Here is a 19,962-nt window from a genome sequence, read left to right on the forward strand (position 1 = left end):
GTCGTCTCACGCGGTCTGCACGTCCAGCACGAACGCTGGTCCAACTGAGGCGCCAGGTGGAAATGGCATGGCAAGCCGTTCCACAGGACTACATCCAGCATCTCTACGATCGTCTCCATGGGAGAATAGCAGCCTGCATTGCTGCGAAAGGTGGATATACACTGTACTAGTGCCGACATTGTGCATGCTCTGTTGCCTGTGTCTATGTGCCTGTGGTTCTGTCAGTGTGATCATGTGATGTATCTGACCCCAGGAATGTGTCAATAAAGTTTCTCCTTCCTGGGACAATGAATTCACGGTGTTCTTATTTCAATTTCCAGGAGTGTATATAATGACTTTTGAACACTATTAAGGTAAATACATTGTTTGTTCCCTATTAAAATCGTTCATTTGCTAATTATGCCTATCAGTAGTTAGTGCCTTCAGTTGTTTGAATCTTTTATTTAGCTGGTAGTAGTGGCGCTCGCTGTATTGCAGTAGTTCGAGTAACGAAGATTTTTGTGAGGTAAGTGATTTGTGAAAGGTATAGGTTAGTGTTAGTCAGGGCCATTCTTTTGTAGGGATTTTTGAAAGTCAGATTGCGTTGCGCTAAAAATATTGGCTGTCAGTTTAGTGTTGATCAGAATAGGTAAAGAGCAAAATGTCTGAGTACGTTCAGTTCTGCTCAGCTGTTTGAAAATCAAATAATGTAAGAATTTAATCAGCACAATAATTCATTAATTTTTCTAAGGGGACGTTTCATATGGCGACCTTGCCAGTATACCTCACTGGAATCTTATGATTTTTTCTTGTAGTTTGTGTAATTAGTGTAGCCTTTGTTTATTGTTAGTGTGTAATTGTAGAGAGAATCTCCTTTGTAGTTGCAGTCTTTCATTGTTGTACAGTAAAACGGTTGTGGCATGCATGTAGATTTGCACCAAGTATTTCGCAGCTGCGCTTGCAAATAATTAGATATTATTTTAAGTGCTATGTTAATGTGTTTTCTTATTTTGCTCTTCAAATTGTACTTTTCTGTGTTAATGTGTGAAATATTGTGACAATAATGGCGTGTGAAAAACGTAACACTAGGCTCCAAAGTAAACTGAGAAATAATAGTGACGACGAGCGTAGCATATCAGCACCACTGTGTAGTGAATTAACAGACATTCAAAGTAGTAATTTGGTAATTGTGCATAGGGAAATGAAGCTGGCGGCAAATAATAGTGTAGACAGTGAAACAAATAGTGAACAGGGAAGCATTATCGATTGATCGGTCGGCAACAGCTCGCCTCAGGATTCTGAAATGACAGGACACAATCTTGCAAATACTGTAGATTCAGGTTTTGAGTCCTCACTGTTTTCTCAAATAAGTCAAGACACATTTTCTGCTTTTCAAAATGTGAATATTGCCAGTTCAAATGCACTGCCGAATAGCACTGAGGAACATGTGTCAGACACCAGTGCATTGTTATTACAATTAATACAACAAATGGGACAAAAGCTTCAAATGTTAGACACAATGGAACAAACTCTTCAAAAGTTACACACAATGGAACAAAATCAGACACAAACACAGCAAAAGTTAGACACAATGGAACAAAATCTTCAAAAGTTTCTACATCTACATCTACATCTACACATCTACATCTAGACACAATGGAACAAAATCTTCAAAAGTTAGACATCACGCTTGAACAAATACGTGAAGATTTAACTACTGAATTACATAACATCGAACCGAAATGTCAAAAAGTCTGTAATGATGTAAAACACAAATCTGTGAGCATTTTCAACCTATTTTATCGCGGCATGAAAATGCATTACAGAATGACGAAGCAGCCAAGAAAGAACTGCAAACTATTGTTCATGATAATCACGAGACCTTGTGGGCTAAAATTGACTCAGTTGCATCTACCGATTCGGTTACGCTACTTGCAAAAACTTAAAGGACACAGTAGATATTCTGAAAATTGGTTCAGAAAGACACATGGAGGAAATTAGTTCATTATCAGAGAAAGTAGTCGAACTTTCGGATCAGCTAAATATGGTTCAAATGGCTCTGAGCACTATGGGACTCAACTGCTGTGGTCATAAGTCCCCTAGAACTTAGAACTACTTAAACCTAACTAACCTAAGGACAGCACACAACACCCAGCCATCACGAGACAGAGAAAATCCCTGACCCCGCCGGGAATCGAACCCGGGCGTGGGAAGCGAGAACGCTACCGCACGACCACGAGATGCGGGCATCAGCTAAATAATTTATCTACGAAGTAGATGATAATCTGAATGACACAAGACCAGTAGTCTTTAATGATACAGAAGAATATGAACAAATTAGGAAATTTAAACAAAATCAGAATCAAATTAATACGCAACACCAAAGAGAAATCCGGAAAGTACAAGATCAGTTGACAGAGGTAATACAAGAATTACATATTTCAGAGGACACTTGCACTCCAACATGGGAAGAGGAACTTAGAAATACGGAAAAGCCACAAAATAATAACACAGCGCATTTCGGAAATTATGAAAGAAATTGGGAAGTTACACCGAATTTTGAGATGGAACCGCCAAAACGCAGTAACAATGACCGATATGTGACTCGCCGACATGATGGTTTTGACTATAAGCTGTTTATTACTACACGTAAATTCAAAACATTTAAGAATTCTGGCAACGACATTCATCCACAAGCGTGGCTTCATCAAGTCTCTCATTGTTTTCCTCCGAACTGGTCATTAGAGCACAGATTAGAATTTATGTGTGGCTATTTAGAGAATGAACCAGCTGTAAGAATGCGATCGGTCAATCACGATTGTCACAGTGAAGGAGAATTTTATCATGCCTTCCTCTCAGCATATTGGTCTCCAGCTACACAAGACCGAGTAAAACATAGCATCATAATGATGAAACATTTCAGACAATCTGAATTTTCCAGTCTTGTGAAATATTTTGAAGACATGTTGCACAAGAATCAGTACCTGTCAAACCCATACAGCCCCTCATAACTCATCCACATTTGCTTAATCAAATTGCCTGAACATTTACGACATATTATTTTGGCAGGACGTTGCAAAGACGACATTGAAGCTTTTCAGGGGTTCTTACAAGAACTGGAAATTAAAAATTGACAATCGCGGAACGCGAAAACAGGAACACAACAATTACAGGTCACATCCGTCACAATTCCGCGATGACAGAAATAATAAATGGCCACGACAAGGCTATTCTTACAACGTAAATCGTGACCAAAACAGACACTACCCATATGAAACCGTTGGCAGAGTAGTAATAGTTCCAGAGATAGATCGCATTTCCGTAGTAATGAATATGACAGAGATAACCATAGAAACAAACAATATGGGAATCAAAACAATTATTATCATGGGAGACAGAATAACGTCAGACGGAACAGTTCAGCGCACAGTTACGATTCAGGAGGAAATTCTCCACCACGTGACCGACAAGAAAGAAACTATGGAATCTACCAACATGACGACAGACGATATGATCGTAACGACAGACCTGAATTGCATCAGAACTGGCGAGACTCAAACAGAGCAGGGCACTCTCAACAAGGTGAATTTGTAGAAGTTAGGTCCCCTAATCCCAATAACGACGCGCGCCAACAAAGGAACAGACAATGACTCGCACCGCAGGCAGCCACGTGCGCCGGCTGGCTCAGAGAAAAATAACATAGACGCTAACCTTGAGAAAAATTTGAGCAATCTTTACCGATGTACCATATACCACATGATAATTCCGTTGAAGCTGGAGCTCTGCATAATAGGAAGAGTAAGGGCTTGCACCACATTTCACATGTAAAACCGTTTACTGAAAGATAATCTGCTTTTTAACTTTGTCTTTGCTATAAAATTTTTCACTTCATGTTACTAGTACACTTCGTCTGACTTGAAAACTGTTAACATGCAACTATGTTTTAAAGTTAACTATCCCATCAAGAACCTGGGAAACTTATTTAGACAGAAATTACGAATGCATTGTTATAGTGAACAGACGACACAGTGTTATTGAGTGTGTACCTTCTTGCTTGTTAGTTGCACGATTGTGTAACGACTATAAGGCTTACGTACATAGAACATATACCAGTACTGCTAATGAGATTTTACTGCAAAATTTTGGTTTACTTGAAAATACATTATGGATTTAAAGTGCTTTCTGAGAGATACAAGATGACACAGTGGTTAGTTTATTTGACAGCTACACGACTATATCACGACGCTACTAATGTGTGACACAATTTTCATTGTTGCTTAAGTGCTGTATCTGTTTTATATCTGCACAGTTTTTCTGAATTCTTCTGGAAAGTAAAACATGTTTTAGGAGTAACGTTTGTGTTATAGCTACAATGAGACAGTCTTTTTCGTAGCATAACAATACGTTACAGTATAGTACTTTCTTGATCACGGTAATGTACCTAGTAACTACGATATCTTATCTATACGCATAGCATTTCACTTTTGTTTATGGTGAGGTAAGTACATTGACTCCTGCAGAACTTAGCTTTTGGAGGACGATAACTATGACACTTGCACAGAATTAGCTTACAGTAAGACGCACATTTAGCGCTAAAGGACACGTATTTGAGTAATTAATTTTGTACTTAAAACATTTAATTTTAAAGATTATTGAATTACAAAGAAAGTTTTCCGTGATGCATTTCATTCCATTGTTGTAATCTGTATCACCTGAGGCTATAATTCCATTAATCCTCAGGGGGGTACACGCTTACTTTGTGTACCATGTGTTTGGCAAGCACAAGGAGCCCTAGCTAATATGGTATTTGCTTATACAACTTTACACATCGGTACCATATTTCTCTAACACATAAAATACACAGCTATCTGATCATTTAACTGAGAGAGACAAACATTTTTTTTACTACATCAGTGACAGATGTTTACGTAATTACACAGTTGGATAACTTCACACTTATGAAATTGTATTTTGTCTGTACTTTGTGAACTGTTCATATTTTTTTGGAACCATTGTGATACTATGAGAGCTTTGGATGATGTATTCGGTATGGGATCATGATTTTTAAAGTACATTTGAGGTAGATGACACTATTGAAATGAGCAGAGAATTATTTTTAGCTTTTGAAATTATTGCAGAAAGCTACGGCGTTTTTGAGATTTGGCTGAGGTGTTATGATGTTATTATTACGACGACGATGTGTATTATGCTGTTGAGGTATGTTTATGATCAATAAGCTGATGCTATATGAGGAATCTGATTATACTACGTATTTATTATGATGAAATATTGAAGTGTCAACGCAAGATTGACGTGTCGACGAATAAGTATGTGTAATAAGGTAAGGAGTAATGAGTAGTGGTTAGGAGAATGCTGAAGATTAGATGGGCAGATCACATAACTAATGAGGAGGTATTGAATAGAATTGGGAAGAAGAGGAGTTTGTGGCACAACTTGACTAGAAGAAGGGATCGGTTGGTAGGACATGTCCTGAGGCATCAAGGGATCACCATTTTAGTATTTGAGGGCATCGTGGAGGGTAAAAATGGTAGAGGGAGACCAAGAGATGAATACACTATGCAGATTCAGAAGGATGTAGGTTGCAGTAAGTACTGGGAGATGAAGAAGCTTGCACAGGGTAGAGTAGCATGGAGAGCTGCATCAAACCAGTCTCACAAGACCACAACAACAAAAACAACAACAACCTCCTCATTAATTATGTGATCTACCCATCTAATCTTCAGCATTCTTCTGTAGCACCACATTTCCAAAGCTTCTATTCTCTTCTTGTCCAAACAATTTATCGTCCATGTTTCACTTCCATACATGGCTACACTCCATACAAATACTTTCAGAAACGACTTCCTGACACTTAAATGTATACTTGATGTTAACAAATTTCTCTTCTTCAGAAACGCTTTCCTTGCCATTGCCAGTCCACATTTTATATCCTCTCTCCTTCGACCATCGTCAGTTAGTTCATTCCCCAATAGCAAAACTCCTTTACTACTTTAAGTGTCTCATTTCCTAATCTAATTCCCTCAGCATTACCGACTTAATTCGACTACATTCCATTATCCTAGTTTTGCTTTTGTTGATGTTCATCTTATATCCTCTTTTCAAGACATTGTCCATTCCGTTCAACTGCTCTTCCAAGTCCTTTGCTGTCTCTGACATGATTACAATGTCATCGGCGAACCTCAAAGTTTTTATTTCTTCTCCATGGGTGTTAATACCTACTCTGAATTTTTCTTTTGTTTCCTTTACTGCTTGCTCAATATATAGATTGAATAACATCGGAGAGAGGCTACAACCCTGTCTCACTCCCTTCCCAACCACTGCTTCCCTTTTATGCCCCTCGACTCTTATAACTGCCATCTGGTTTCTGTACAAATTGTAAATAGCCTTTCGCTCCCTGTATTTTACCTCTGCCACCTTCAGAATTTGAAAGAGAGTATTCCAGTCAACATTGTCAAAAGATTTCTCTAAGTTTACAACTGCTAGAAACGTAGGTTTGCCTTTCCTTAATCTATCTTCTAAGATAAGTCGTAGGGTCAGTATTGCCTCACGTGTTCCAATATTTCTACGGAATCCAAACTGATCTTTCCCGAGGTCGACTTCTACCAGTTTTTCCATTCGTCTGTAAAGAATTCGCGTCATTATTTTGCAGCCGTGAGTTATTACACTTATAGATCAGTAATTTTCACATCTATCAACACCTGCTTTCTTTGCGATTGGAATTATTATATTCTTCTTGAAGTCTGAGGGTATTTCGCCTGTCTCATACATCTTGCTCACCAGATGGTAGAGTCTTGTCAGGGCCGGCTCTCCCAAGGGTATCAGTAGTTCTAATGGAATCTTGTCTACTCCCGGTGCCTTGTTTCGATCCAGGTCTTTCAGTGCTCTGTCGAACTCTTCATGCAGTATCATATCTCCCATTTCATCTTCATTTACATCCTCTTCCGTTTCCATAATATTGTCCTCAAGTACATCACCTTTGTATAGACCCTCTATATACTCCTTCCACCTTTCTGCTTTCCCTTCTTTGCTTAGAACTGCGATTCCATCTGAGCTCTTGATATTCATACAAGTGGTTCTATTTTTCCAAAGGTCTCTTTAATTTTCCTGTAGGCGGTATCTATCTTACCCCTAGTGAGATAAGCCTCTACATCCTTACATTTGTCCTCTAGTCATCCATGCTTAGCAATTTTGCACTTCCTGTTGATCTCATTTTTGAGACATTTGTATTCCTTTTTGCCTGCTTTATTTACTGCATTTTTACATTTTCTCCTTTCATCAATTAAATTCAATATTTCTTCTGTTAACCAAAGGTTTTTACTAGCCCTCGCCTTTTTACCTATTTGATGCACTGCTGCCTTCACTACTTCATTCCTCAAAGCTACCCATTCTTCTTCTACTGTATTTATTTCCCCCATTCCTGCCAATTGTTCCCTTATGCTCTCCCTGAAACTCTGTACAACCTCAGGTTTAGTCAGTTTATCCAGGTCCCATCTCCTTAAATTCCCACCTTTTTGCAGTTTCTTTAGTTTTAATCTACAGTTCATAACCAATAGATTGTGGTTCAAATGGTTCAAATGGCTCTGAGCACTATGGGACTTAACTGCTGTGGTCATCAGTCCCCTATAACTTATAACTACTTAAACCTAACTAACCTAAGGACATCACACACATCCATGCCCGAGGCAGGATTCGAACCTGCGACCGTAGCGGTTACGCGGTTCCAGACTGAAGCGGCTAGAACCGCACGGCCACACCGGCCGGCTAAGAATAGATTGTGATCAGAGTCCACATCCGCCCCTGGAAATGTCTTACAATTTAAAACCTGGTTCCTAAATCTATGTCTTACCATTATATAATGGAAAACGATCTCTGCAATTTACAGGGTATTCAGTTTATCTGAAGACATTGAAATATCTTGAAAACAACACATTGAAACGAAAAAATTTATAATTAAAATTTCTCCCTCTCAGAGGGAGATTACCAATGATACCAAACTCGACGCTCCACCCTACCCCGTGTGTGGGGGCGGGAGGAGGCAGCATCTATGTTAACTCCCATTTTTTGTTTCAGATTCGGATTCTACGGAAAAAATATATAACTTTTGTAACTCTTCATGCTTTGCCGGCGAGATCTTGACATGTCGAACAATCGGGCACCTGAAGAAGGCAACGAGTTACGTGGCCGAAATATTGTGCCAGAGCGACACAAACATCCGGCAGTAGACCCGATTGTTCGACATATATAACTTTTGTCTGAAATACTTTTTTTTCGTTTTACGCTGGTTGGAGATGTAATCGGAAAAATCAAAATGGTAGGAAATCGTATGTTTCAAAATGCTGTTCAAGGACACTTAAATAACCCCCCCCCCCCCCCGCCCCCCGCCTACCCACCTCCACGGTGCGGAGATAGGATAGGCAATTACTTCATAACTTTTAGTGGGACTGCACTGCGATGTTATGGTAAGTCGTAGTTTGCTACATGGCCACAGTGGCATGTTAAACGGTCCCCTTTTTGTGTTTTCGCCTGAATGCGAAGTTGAGAACGGCGTTTCCCATTAAAAGTTGTGAAGTAACTTCTTGTCCTACCCTCGCTACATGGAGGTGAGGGGTTAATTCAAGTATCAACGAATAGTGTTTTGAAATATGATATGCCACCAGTCTGATTTTTACTATTACAGCGCCATCTGGTGTGAAACGAAAAAGAAATGTTTGAGACAAAGCTTGTGTATTTTTTCCGTATAATCCTAATCTGCAATAAAATATGAGAATTTCCATTTAAGATTTCAAATTTGCCGCCCCTCCCCCACACACGGTGTTGGATGGGGGGGCGAGTTTGTTACCATTGGATTTCCCCCCCCCCCCCCTCCCCGCGAGACGAAAAAATTTAAACTGTAAATTGTTTGGGCCCAATGTGTAGGTGCCACACGAAATACTGTTGCTGTGGATCAAGTCAGATCAATCATTTCAAAGCACAGAGTTCAAAAAATCCACAAATCAGCACTTGAAACGAAAAAATTTATAATTAAAATCAGGTAGAACGTCATGCTACAGATCGAATTTTAGCTTGTTTAGCTAAGTCATTATGTGCAAGAAGAGCCACTGGTAAATGACAACATATTGTTGAATTTTCCGTTGATAAAATAATGGATGCCAAACTTAAATTGGATGCCGCTAACCATCCACCGAAGAGAACCCAAGTGGATTTAAAACATGCATTCAGTAATCTTTCTTAGCAACTAAATGCGTCCTGAAGCAAAAAATAATAAGAAGAAGAACACTGATGTTAAACAATATGAATTCTACTCATACCCCTGACATCATCTGGTGGAATTCTTCCATTCATAAATTTTACACCAGAAAAACTTTCAGGTATTGGAGCATTAAAAGAAATTTTGAATATTTCCATCTCAGCTGTTTTCCAGCAATTTTGAAAAATACTCGAGGTGGAAAACTTCAAAATATTCTTTAACAAATACACAGCTGTGGTATTCTGCATGAAGAAAATGATATTGAATCATTAGCTGGAGAAGCAGCAGCCATAACTCAAACAGAGAAAAATGAAAAAAATAGTCAAGAACAGATTCATGAAGTTAAAAGATACAACAGAATCTCTGGCTGTTGGAAAAGAATTATATTTAAAATCATACGGACACTGATTGGTATTGTTCATTAGTGAGGCAGACCGGCAGACCACTTACAAATACAGGACTACTTAAATTCGTCCAAAGTTCCTCATTCCAAGATTTTGTTGGATGTTTGTGCAAAATACTTTTCCTAAACCCATACTGAAACTTAAAGAAATTGCAACTGTGAGTTCAGATTTTGTGGGAAGACCTGGCACTCACTGGTCGGCATATATAACTAATGCCAAAGTTTACATTAATTTAGAGTTCTAACCACATGATAACATAAGACTGAGATAGTAACGTTTACAGCTTGTTGTTCAATATGAACAAATGTTTTCACTCTTACTATAAGGGAGTTAAAGGAGAAGAATTTGAACGGATTTTCAGTCCACACGACATTAGGAAGTTAGAACCCAATGTTGTAACACACTCCTTGAAACAAAATGAATCTGTGAAGTCAGGTCCTATTGATATTCATGTAGAATTCAAAGCTTCGGAAAATTTCCCATCAAGCACAGCAGCATATGTGCATATCTGATAGTATTACAAGAATGTGTGGTTAAATTATACATTGTTCACAGTAATTATATAAAGACTGGCATAGGTGCAGTAACACAGGCAGTGCACTTCATGATAGTTCCCCAAAGCACAAACATTATTATCAAGGCACAAGGTTTCTACAGTAAAAAGCAAACAATTCATGTTTAAGGACGCACAGTTTATCTTTGGACATGTTACCACAACATTCTCCACAATTGTTGAATCACAGAAATCATTCAGAGATGTGAATTACAGCAAGACATGAAAAACGTACATGTGTGTGTGTGTGTGTGTGTGTGTGTGTGTGTGTGTGTGTGTGTTTACAATCTAAATTGCTACAGATGTGTGGACTGCAAATGAAAAGACCTTGAACTGAAAATGTTTAACACAACACCCTTGAGTCTAGAGAGTAGGACGCACATATAGAAAGAATACGTAGAACATGAATGCACACACACACACACACACACACACACACACACACATGTGTGTGTGTGTGTGTGTGTGTGTGTGTGTGTGTGTGTGTGCATTCATGTTCTACGTATATACTATGATGCTGGAATTTCTCTGTCACATATGGAAAGAATACGTAGAACATGAATGCACACACACACACAGATATATATATATATATATATATATATATATATATATATATATATATATATGTGTGTGTGTGTGTGTGTGTGTGTGTGTGTGTGTGTGTGCATTCATGTTCTACGTATTCTTTCCATATGTGACAGAGAAATTCCAGCATCATAGTCAACTGTGTGAATTGACACTGTTCTAGCCCACAATCATGATTCGCAAGTAAGTATCACCTTATTCTAGATATATTTTAAATCAAAATATAAACACAGAATTTGTTTTAGATGATTGGTATCCACCACATGCCATAACATCATTGGGGTGGATGAGGACTGTTAGAGGCATCATCACTGATTCATGAAGAATATCTCCATAAGCACCAATCCAGATTCTATAAATATACTTCTTTTTGCTCTCTCAGCTGACAATTGCATTTACAAATTAACTGGTTGTTTTTACTATCTATTTTTTTTACAAATTATAGGCAGTGAGCTATTATCATAGGCTACAGAACCAGCACCCAGCTCATCTTCAGAATCAGTAGTCGGCCCATTGTGGTTGGAACTGGAATCCACACCTGGTCCATTATCATAGTCAGTGGTTGGTCCCTCTAGAAAAGCTAGACTTACGCATAACGCATACCTATCAGCCAGCATTAGCTCTTTAGTCCCTCCTGATATGCGTGATAATGAGCGCCATGTGTGTGATACCACAGAATTACCATTTACAATGATTCGGGTTGCACTTGGAAATAGGACCTTACATGCTTGACTCAAGAATTTGGCTGGGCTCTCAAGACGCGAACCTGTTTTCAAAGGCATTACAACGTCCTTGCGAACAAGAATTTTCCAAGATCCTTGATGAACTGCGATCTCCCACTATACAATGTAATGCCATATTATGTAGCAGTTTTGATGTGTGGAACAACTGGGTTGTTGCTGCAGCGCCCATACATTTGTGGGTGGAGATTAGTGCGATATTGCGGTACACTTCGCTTCCTGGGTGATTTGAAAAATCTATAAAACAGAAGATACAGACCCCGTTTTCTCACGTTGAAGAACACGAATCGGAAAAATCTCTAAACAGAGTTATGTGGTCGGACATTCACAGATATATTAATGATCCATTATGTGGAGGTTCTTCCTATATCCCTCTTCAGAGATATATAGCTGATGAGGGAACTATTGTTAATGAGAAACATTGCGACAAAGTTTGCTTTGCTTTGTGTTTTCCGGGTTATGACACAAGTTTTGAGGAACATGCGCAGTGCGCGATTAAATACTACACCACTTCCTATTAGCAGTGCAATATGAAAAACATAACGACTTGATACTCACTTCTGATGCCACTGAGCAACATTACTGTTGGATCAAAAACATGCCCTGCCGGTATATTTGCTGTGGGGGGTCTCGTCCGTGACGTGGAGGAGGCAATGCAGGCGGCTATCGAATGCACTAGCTGCTACCGGCTTCAAACATTGGTGCATGTCGGCACTAGTGACGTCTGCCGCTTGGTTTCTGAGACCATCTTAGGTTCCTTCCGGCGGGTGGTTTCTTGGTGAAGACAACTAGCATCGCATGTGGGGTGCACGCGAAGCGGCCTATTTGTAGCATCATGTCTTGAGTCAATCGCAGTCCTCTGGTTTGGTGCAAAGTACGTGATCTCAGACGACTATTACAGTATCAGATTACAGTTTCTCGAGGTCTGTTACCGAATGGAGAGCTGTAGGTTTCCCCTTAATAACTCAAGCGTGCTTTACTCGCAGGAAGCGATTACTAGGGTAGCGGAGTACATGTGGCGAGCCTTTTTTTTTTCAGGTACAAATTGTAGGGAGGGGGAGGTGTTAGAGGAATCCTCCTTGAGATCAGTGACGAATTGCCTGCCAAAATCGAAATTAAATCAGCCACAATGATCTCAGAAAATGCTCATCCTCGCAGGTTTGGTATAGAGAAGGCTAATATGATATTAGTAATCGGCAGGAAACTCCAAGCAAAGGTCCCAGAATTAATATTGCTAATTGATGGTTATTATTAAGTGAAAGTTAGTTAAAACCAGAAGCGAATAGCAATGAAATTCTAAGTTCAGGCTGGAATATTTATCGTAAGGAGAGGTTAGTGGCCAATAGTGGTCGTGTATTTGTTGTAGTAAAGAATTCGGTAATATCTAGCGAGGTTATTACGGATTCCGGACGTGAATTAGTCTGCGTGAAGTTAAGCATCTAAAGTCGGTCAAAAATAGTTGTCGGATGCTTTCACAGACCGGTTGAGTCAGCAGCTCTAGTGGTAGAGCGCTTCAGAGAGGACTTGCAGAATCGTTCGTGATTTTCCTGATCATGCCGTTGTAATAGGGAGTGACGGCGACTTGCCAGGTATAGGTTGCGAAAATCGTGCTATCCAGACTGGTACCAGAGATAGGGATTTGTATGACGTTAGAGGGAATGTCTTGTCGAAAATTTCTTCGAGCAAATAGTTACAGAGCCAACTCGTGAAGCAAACAGATCTGAACTTATCGAATCTTTAACATAGTTATCAGTGATCATAAGGCTATTATAGCAACTATGACTGAGGGATTACAAGGAATGTTAATAAATGTAGGAAAATAGTTCTGCTTACCAAGTGTTACAGGATACAAACTGCAGAGTATCTGAATAGTCAGCATCCAGTATTCAGTGCTGAAGACGAAGATGTGGAGCACAAATGGGAAAAATTCAAAAGCATCGTTCAATTTCCCTTAGGAAAGTATGTTCTGAGCAGGGTCTTACGGGACGACAAAGACCCACCGTGATTTAATAGCCGTGTCAGAAAACTGCTACGTAAACAAAGAAAGCTTCATCACAAATTCAAGAGAAGTCAAAACCTAGCTGACAAACGGAAGATGAACAAAGCGAAAATGAACGTAAGGAGAGCAATGAGAGAAGCGCTCAATGACTTTGAAAGTAAAATTTTGTCAGTCAATCTGACTAAAAACGCTAAGAGGCTTCGGTCTTTTGTAACATCAGTAAGTGGTTCGAAATCCCCTATTCATTTACTCAGTGACCATACAGGCACCGAAAGAGAAGATAGCAGAGAGAAGGCCAAAAACTAAATTCGGTCTTCCGAAATTGTTTCACGGTGCAAAATCGTAACACGGACCCTCCTTTCAATCATTGTGCGAATGCCGAAATGGCAGATACTGAGATAACCGATCGCGGAATAGAAAAGCGACTACAATAGCTTAGTAGTGGAAAGAGATCAGGACCAGATGATATCTATAAGTTACTACAAAGATTATGCGAAAGAACTCGTTGCCCCTCTAGCAGCAATTTATCGTAGAGCGCTGGAGCAACGAGGGGTACCTAGCACCTAGCGAGTGGAAGAAAGTGCAGATCATTCCTGTTTTCAAGCAGCGTGCAGGACAGATGCACATAGTTATAGGTCTATATCACTAAAGTCAATATGTTGTAGAATTGTGAGACATGTTTTGTGTTCACGTATCACGACGTTTCTGGAGAACGAAAATCTCTACAGAAAACAATATGTTTTCTGCAAACAGATATGCTGTGAAAATCAGCTCACTCTCTTCCTGCATGAGATTCGTAGCGCTGTAGACAACGGCGCTCAGGTTGATGCCGTGCTCCTTGACTTGATACCGTCCCGCACAGTCGTTTGGTGAAAAGATGGGACACGAACTTGCCAAATGTGCGGCTGATCCCGGCGGAGGTTCGAATCCTCCCTCGGGCATGGGCGTGTGTGTTTGTCCTTAGGATAATTTAGGTTAAGTAGTGTGTAAGCTTAGGGACTGATGATCTTAGCAGTTAAGTCCGATAAGATTTCACACACATTTAAACATTTTGAACTTGCCAACTATCGGACCAGATTTGCGACTGGATGCAAGAGTTCCTTACAGATAGAACCCAACACGTCGGTCTTAACGGAACAAAGTCAACAAATGTAAAGGTAATTTCCGGAGTACCCCAAAGAAATGTGATAAGACCGTTACTGTTTACATAGTATATAAATGATATAGTACAATGCGTCGGAAGCTCTTTAAGATTACCCGCAGATGATAAAGTTGTCTATAAGAAAGTAGCAACGCCAGAAGACAGTATCGATTCGCAAAATGACCTGCAGAGGATTGATGAATGGTGCAGGCTCTAGCAGTTGACCCTGAACGTAACCAAATGTAACATATTGCGCATACACAGTAAAAGAAATCCACTCTATTGTACATCTATACTATTGATGACAAATTGCTGGAAACAGTATCTACCATAAAATATCTATGAGTAACTATCCAGAACGACCTTAAGTGGAATGACCACATAACACAAGTAGTAGGAAAAGCAGATGCCACACTGAGATTCAAGGGAAGAAACTTATGGAAATGGGACTCGTCCACGAAGGAAGTCGATTAAAGGTGTTTGTTCGAGCGATTTTTGAGTACTGTTCATCAATCTGGGATCCTACCAGGCAGAACTGATAGAAGAGATACAGAAGATCCAAAGAGGAGCTGTGCATTTCGTCACAAAATCGTTTAGTCCGCGCGAGAGCGTTGCAGAGGAGCTCTACAAACTTCAGTGGCAGGCGCTACAAGATAGAGTATTTTCCCGGAAGGGTCGGGCAACATATTTCGTCCTCTGACATGTATCTCGCGAAATGACCATGATGAATGGATCTGAGAAATTAGAGCCAATGCAATTGCTTACCGGCAATAATTCTTCCCACACACCATTCACGAGTGGAATAGGAAACGGGGGGATCAGTTACTGATACCAGAAATACCCTTCGCGACAGACCGTTAGGTGGCTTGCGGAGTATAATGTAGATGTAGGTTAATGGCACGGAAAAAATGTAGGTCTTGAATATAGGTATTATTATAGTTAAAGTGGTTTAACACCTATGCATTGCATATATTAAATTTTTTTCTGTTGTTAGCCACAAGTCAACTTTATTTTCCTTTTTATTATTAAAAAATATGAACTGCTTGCGATAAGTCTCTCTGACACACAATTTTCTACAGAAAACTGCTTTTTTTATCAATTACGTCTGTGATGGAATTATTCAATGAAATTTTGAAAACATTTTTTGCGTCATACCAAATCATGATATTTTTGTTCATTGTAAACTGGTCAGCATAAGTGATAAAAATGAACAGCAACTTGTAAGAGTTATCTTAAGGCACACTTATGTTGTAAATTGAAAATAAATGCGAACTGTTAAACATTTTTGTTCTTTTTTTTGTATGGTGTACATTCTGCTTGCATGGATTCCCATTATATAGGAATACTAGTAGAGTTAGGAATACCAAATATACTCACATTTACTCTCTGATTGAAAAGCTCCTCCTCCAAAACTTAGAGCTCCACCATGTATTCCACAACACCATAGAAGACTGCCGTCAACTCAGTCTGCCTGCAACTAGCCGTAATTCGAGTACACAAAATCTGAATGCTGTAGTGCCGCCTTCTTTTGATGTTACCATCAGAGTACCACACCATGCATATCGATGATGGATGTTGTGTGGTTGAAAGCATCAATAGCTGGAGGAAACTATTCATATTCATAAGTCATCAAACCTACAATAGATACCATTTCACTAAAGATATGGTCCCACTCCATCTCAGTAAACACCAGCTTCATATTCCGCTGAGTATTCTCTAGTTCGATTAAAACTTCACAGGCGCCATTTGGTGTCAGGCCAATAGTCGCACGTTTCGAACTACTGAAAGTCAACTTTTATGTAGTAGGAAATAGCACAAATGAAGCCATTCTGAAACGAATTAGCTAGATGGAATAACAGTGTCTCTGCAGATGAGTCTTATGTACACATACAATCCCCTCCCCTGGTGGTGGTGGGGGTGTAAGCCACTGATATCCTTACTCCCCCTATAAATAACAACAATAGTAATGATAATAATAATAGAACGCCGATTTCAGTGTCCATACAGCCCGCTGGGCGAGAGGGGGACTGGCTCAAATGGCTCTGGGCACTATGGGACTTAAAATCTGAGGCCATCAGTTCCCTAGAACTTAGAACTACTTAAACCTAACTAACCTAAGGACATCACACACATCCATTCGCAAGGCAGGATTCGAACCTGCGACTGTAGCGGTAGCGCCTAGAACCGCTCGGCCACCCCGGCCGGCAGAGGGGGACTGGAGTGCTGCATCTCCGCCCTCACGGTAGTGTAATACGCAGCATAATTGTTTAAATAATAACAGTAATAACAATAATAATAATAATAAAGCTGTAATTGTTGAAATAAACGGCTAGCTGTAACATATGCATAGGTAGGCCACATCCACCATCTGGGATTGGGGAGGGAGGGAGAGAGAAGATGGAGGGAGGAAGTGGTGAGGAGGGATGGGATGGGGCTGGGAGGTGGAGGGGAGAGATGGCAAATCGGGTGAGGTCGGACCTTCATGACACAGACATAGATGGAATCCTATTGTCTGCACAGGAAATTGTCTTCATCCACTATTACAGTAGTCTAAAGTTGTCATGTTTACTGTGACCTTTAAGTACTGAATGTGTACGGTTACCCACTGAAAACCATTACTCAGTGCCCCCTTACAAACTGTAGGTAAAGATACAGGGTAGAGCATCTCTGCGTGGACAAATCCTGCGGAGGAAGATGCCACCCTGTGTACGGAAATATTGCTACCTATATTATGTCGGTGCACGATTGTCTTGGAGACCGAACTAATGCTTGGGCTGTAAAAGACCATCTCCAATAGGAGCAGAGTTAGGTCGCATTATGACACGTAGGAAAATATGAACAAAAAAAAATATTTATCTGCCCGACAAAGGCGCAAAGAGGCTTTATAAGCTCCCATCAACACCGCCAAAGGAGAGAATGAAAAGACTCGCCCTTGTCACGCTCTGTCCAGTTCAGGCCTCCACATTCAAATGGGGTGAGAGCTGTACCACACTGAACCCTGTCCCATTTGCTCACTTCACTGCTAACGCGTGAGAAACTGTTTTTGAGCTATCATTGTATGTAGACCGTGCTTTATGTACAAGGGTCATTCAAACATTTATTTTATTTGAAACTTCCTGGCAGATTAAAACTGTGTGCAGGACCGAGACTCGAACTCGGGACCTATTTTATTTCTTTACTGTTTGTTTACCCTGGCTTGATTAGGATTTTATGGCCCTCTCATGCATCAGACCAGGAACAACAGCTACCAAAAAATATTGTGAAACATTCTTAATTCCTATGCGTACTTTGGTTCACTTGCGTACATCTGAGAAATTATTATAAGGACAATTATAACTATCAACACAAAAAACAGTTAACAATAATAATAATAACACAAATAATTGGTACTAATAACAATAAAAAAAGGTCATTTCAAAAAAGCATTTCATACGGTAGAAGGAGAAACAATAGACAAAATCATTAGAGAATTCGGTAGTAATGCAAAATATAATTCATGAAACTCTAACAAAAGCGACATCTAAAGTTAAATTTATGGTTGAACTATCTCAACCATTTGAGATAAAATCTGATGTTAGGTAAGGGGATGGATTCACCTCTACCGTTTATCTGCGCTCTAGCAAAAATTATAAGGATCTGGAATTCGGAGCTAAAGAATCACAGAATTGTACAATAATTCTAAGAAGGAAAACAAATGAAATTTGGGTAAACTGCCTGGTTTGTGCAGACGGTTTTGCAAACCTTCAGAAAATCTGACAGACCGATTATTTCAGATAAATCTCCTGGAAGAAACACCAAATAGAACTGGTCTCAAAATCTCAGCTGATAAAGCAACATTCATGCAAACATAAAAAAATGCACCAAAAGTCATAGAAACGTAAATAGATAAAATAGATCGAGTAAGTAAATCTAAATATCTTGGAGAGACTGTACCACAGAATGAACTAGAGAAATTTGCAGTAGATGCAAGAGTTAACAGAATGGATACAGCTTATAGTTTGACAAAAAATATTTATAACTAGAAATGGATATAGCTTAAAACAAAACTAAAACATTATAACACAGTGACACACGAACCCACCACTGTCTGCCACCCTCTATAAAGTGAGGTCGGACCGGTCAGATGTTGCGTGTCGGAAGCCGCAGCGACGTCCGAGTCACCAGGAGATTCCAGTGCCACCAAAGGTATTGCAGGTCTCGTCACCGGCGCCGCGACGTCACCGCAACTTCGAGCATTAGCTAGAAGCTTGTCGACGGTAGCCAACGCAATTCCAGTTGTTTACGGACAGCAGCCAACTTTCCTTGTGTGCGCTCAAAACAAGCACAGTCCCTACCCATATCGTAATGTGTATAAAATAGATATAAGGTCTCAAATGGCGCTACTGAGTTTAAAAATATAGCCAAAGGAGAATAAAGTAACACTAAAAGATTTCTCACTGTACTTTGAGACCCAAAGCTATTAAACAGAAATAAATTTCTCATCATCATCATCATTTAAGACTGATTATGCCTTTCAGCGTTCAGTCTGGAGCATAGTTCCCCTTATAAAATTCCTCCATGATCCCCTATTCAGTGCTAACATTGGTGCCTCTTCTGATGTTAGTTAAGCCCATTACTTCAAAATCCTTCTTAACTGAATCCAGGTACCTTCTCCTTGGTCTGCCCCGACTCCTCCTACCCTCTACTGCTGAATCCATGAGTCTCTTGGGTAACCTTGCTTCTCCCATGCGTGTAACATGACCCCACCATCTAAGCCTGTTCGCTCTGACTGCTACATCTATAGAGTTCATTCCCAGTTTTTCTTTGATTTCCTCATTGTGGACACCCTCCTGCCATTGTTCCCATCTACTAGTACCTGCAATCATCCTAGCTACTTTCATATCCGTAACCTCAACCTTATTGATAAGGTAACCTGAATCCACCCAGCTTTCGCTCCCATACAACAAAGTTGGTCGAAAGACTGAACGGTGCACAGATAACTTAGTCTTGGTGCTGACTTCCTCCTTGCAGAAGAGAGTAGATCGTAGCTGAGCGCTCACTGCATTAGCTTTGCTACACCTCGCTTCCAGTTCTTTCACTATGTTGCCATCCTGTGAGAATATGCATCCTAAGTACTTGAAACCGTCCACCCGTTCTAACTTTTTTCCTCCTATTTGGCACTCAATCCGTTTATATCTCTTTCCCACTGACATTACTGTCGTTTTGGAGATGCTAATCTTCATACCATAGTCCTTACATTTCTGATCTAACTCTGAAATATTGCTTTGGAAACTTTCAATCGAATCTGCCA

The sequence above is a fragment of the Schistocerca cancellata genome, chromosome 4 (assembly GCF_023864275.1).
Source record: "Schistocerca cancellata isolate TAMUIC-IGC-003103 chromosome 4, iqSchCanc2.1, whole genome shotgun sequence".
In the NCBI taxonomy this organism is placed as follows: domain Eukaryota; kingdom Metazoa; phylum Arthropoda; class Insecta; order Orthoptera; family Acrididae; genus Schistocerca; species Schistocerca cancellata.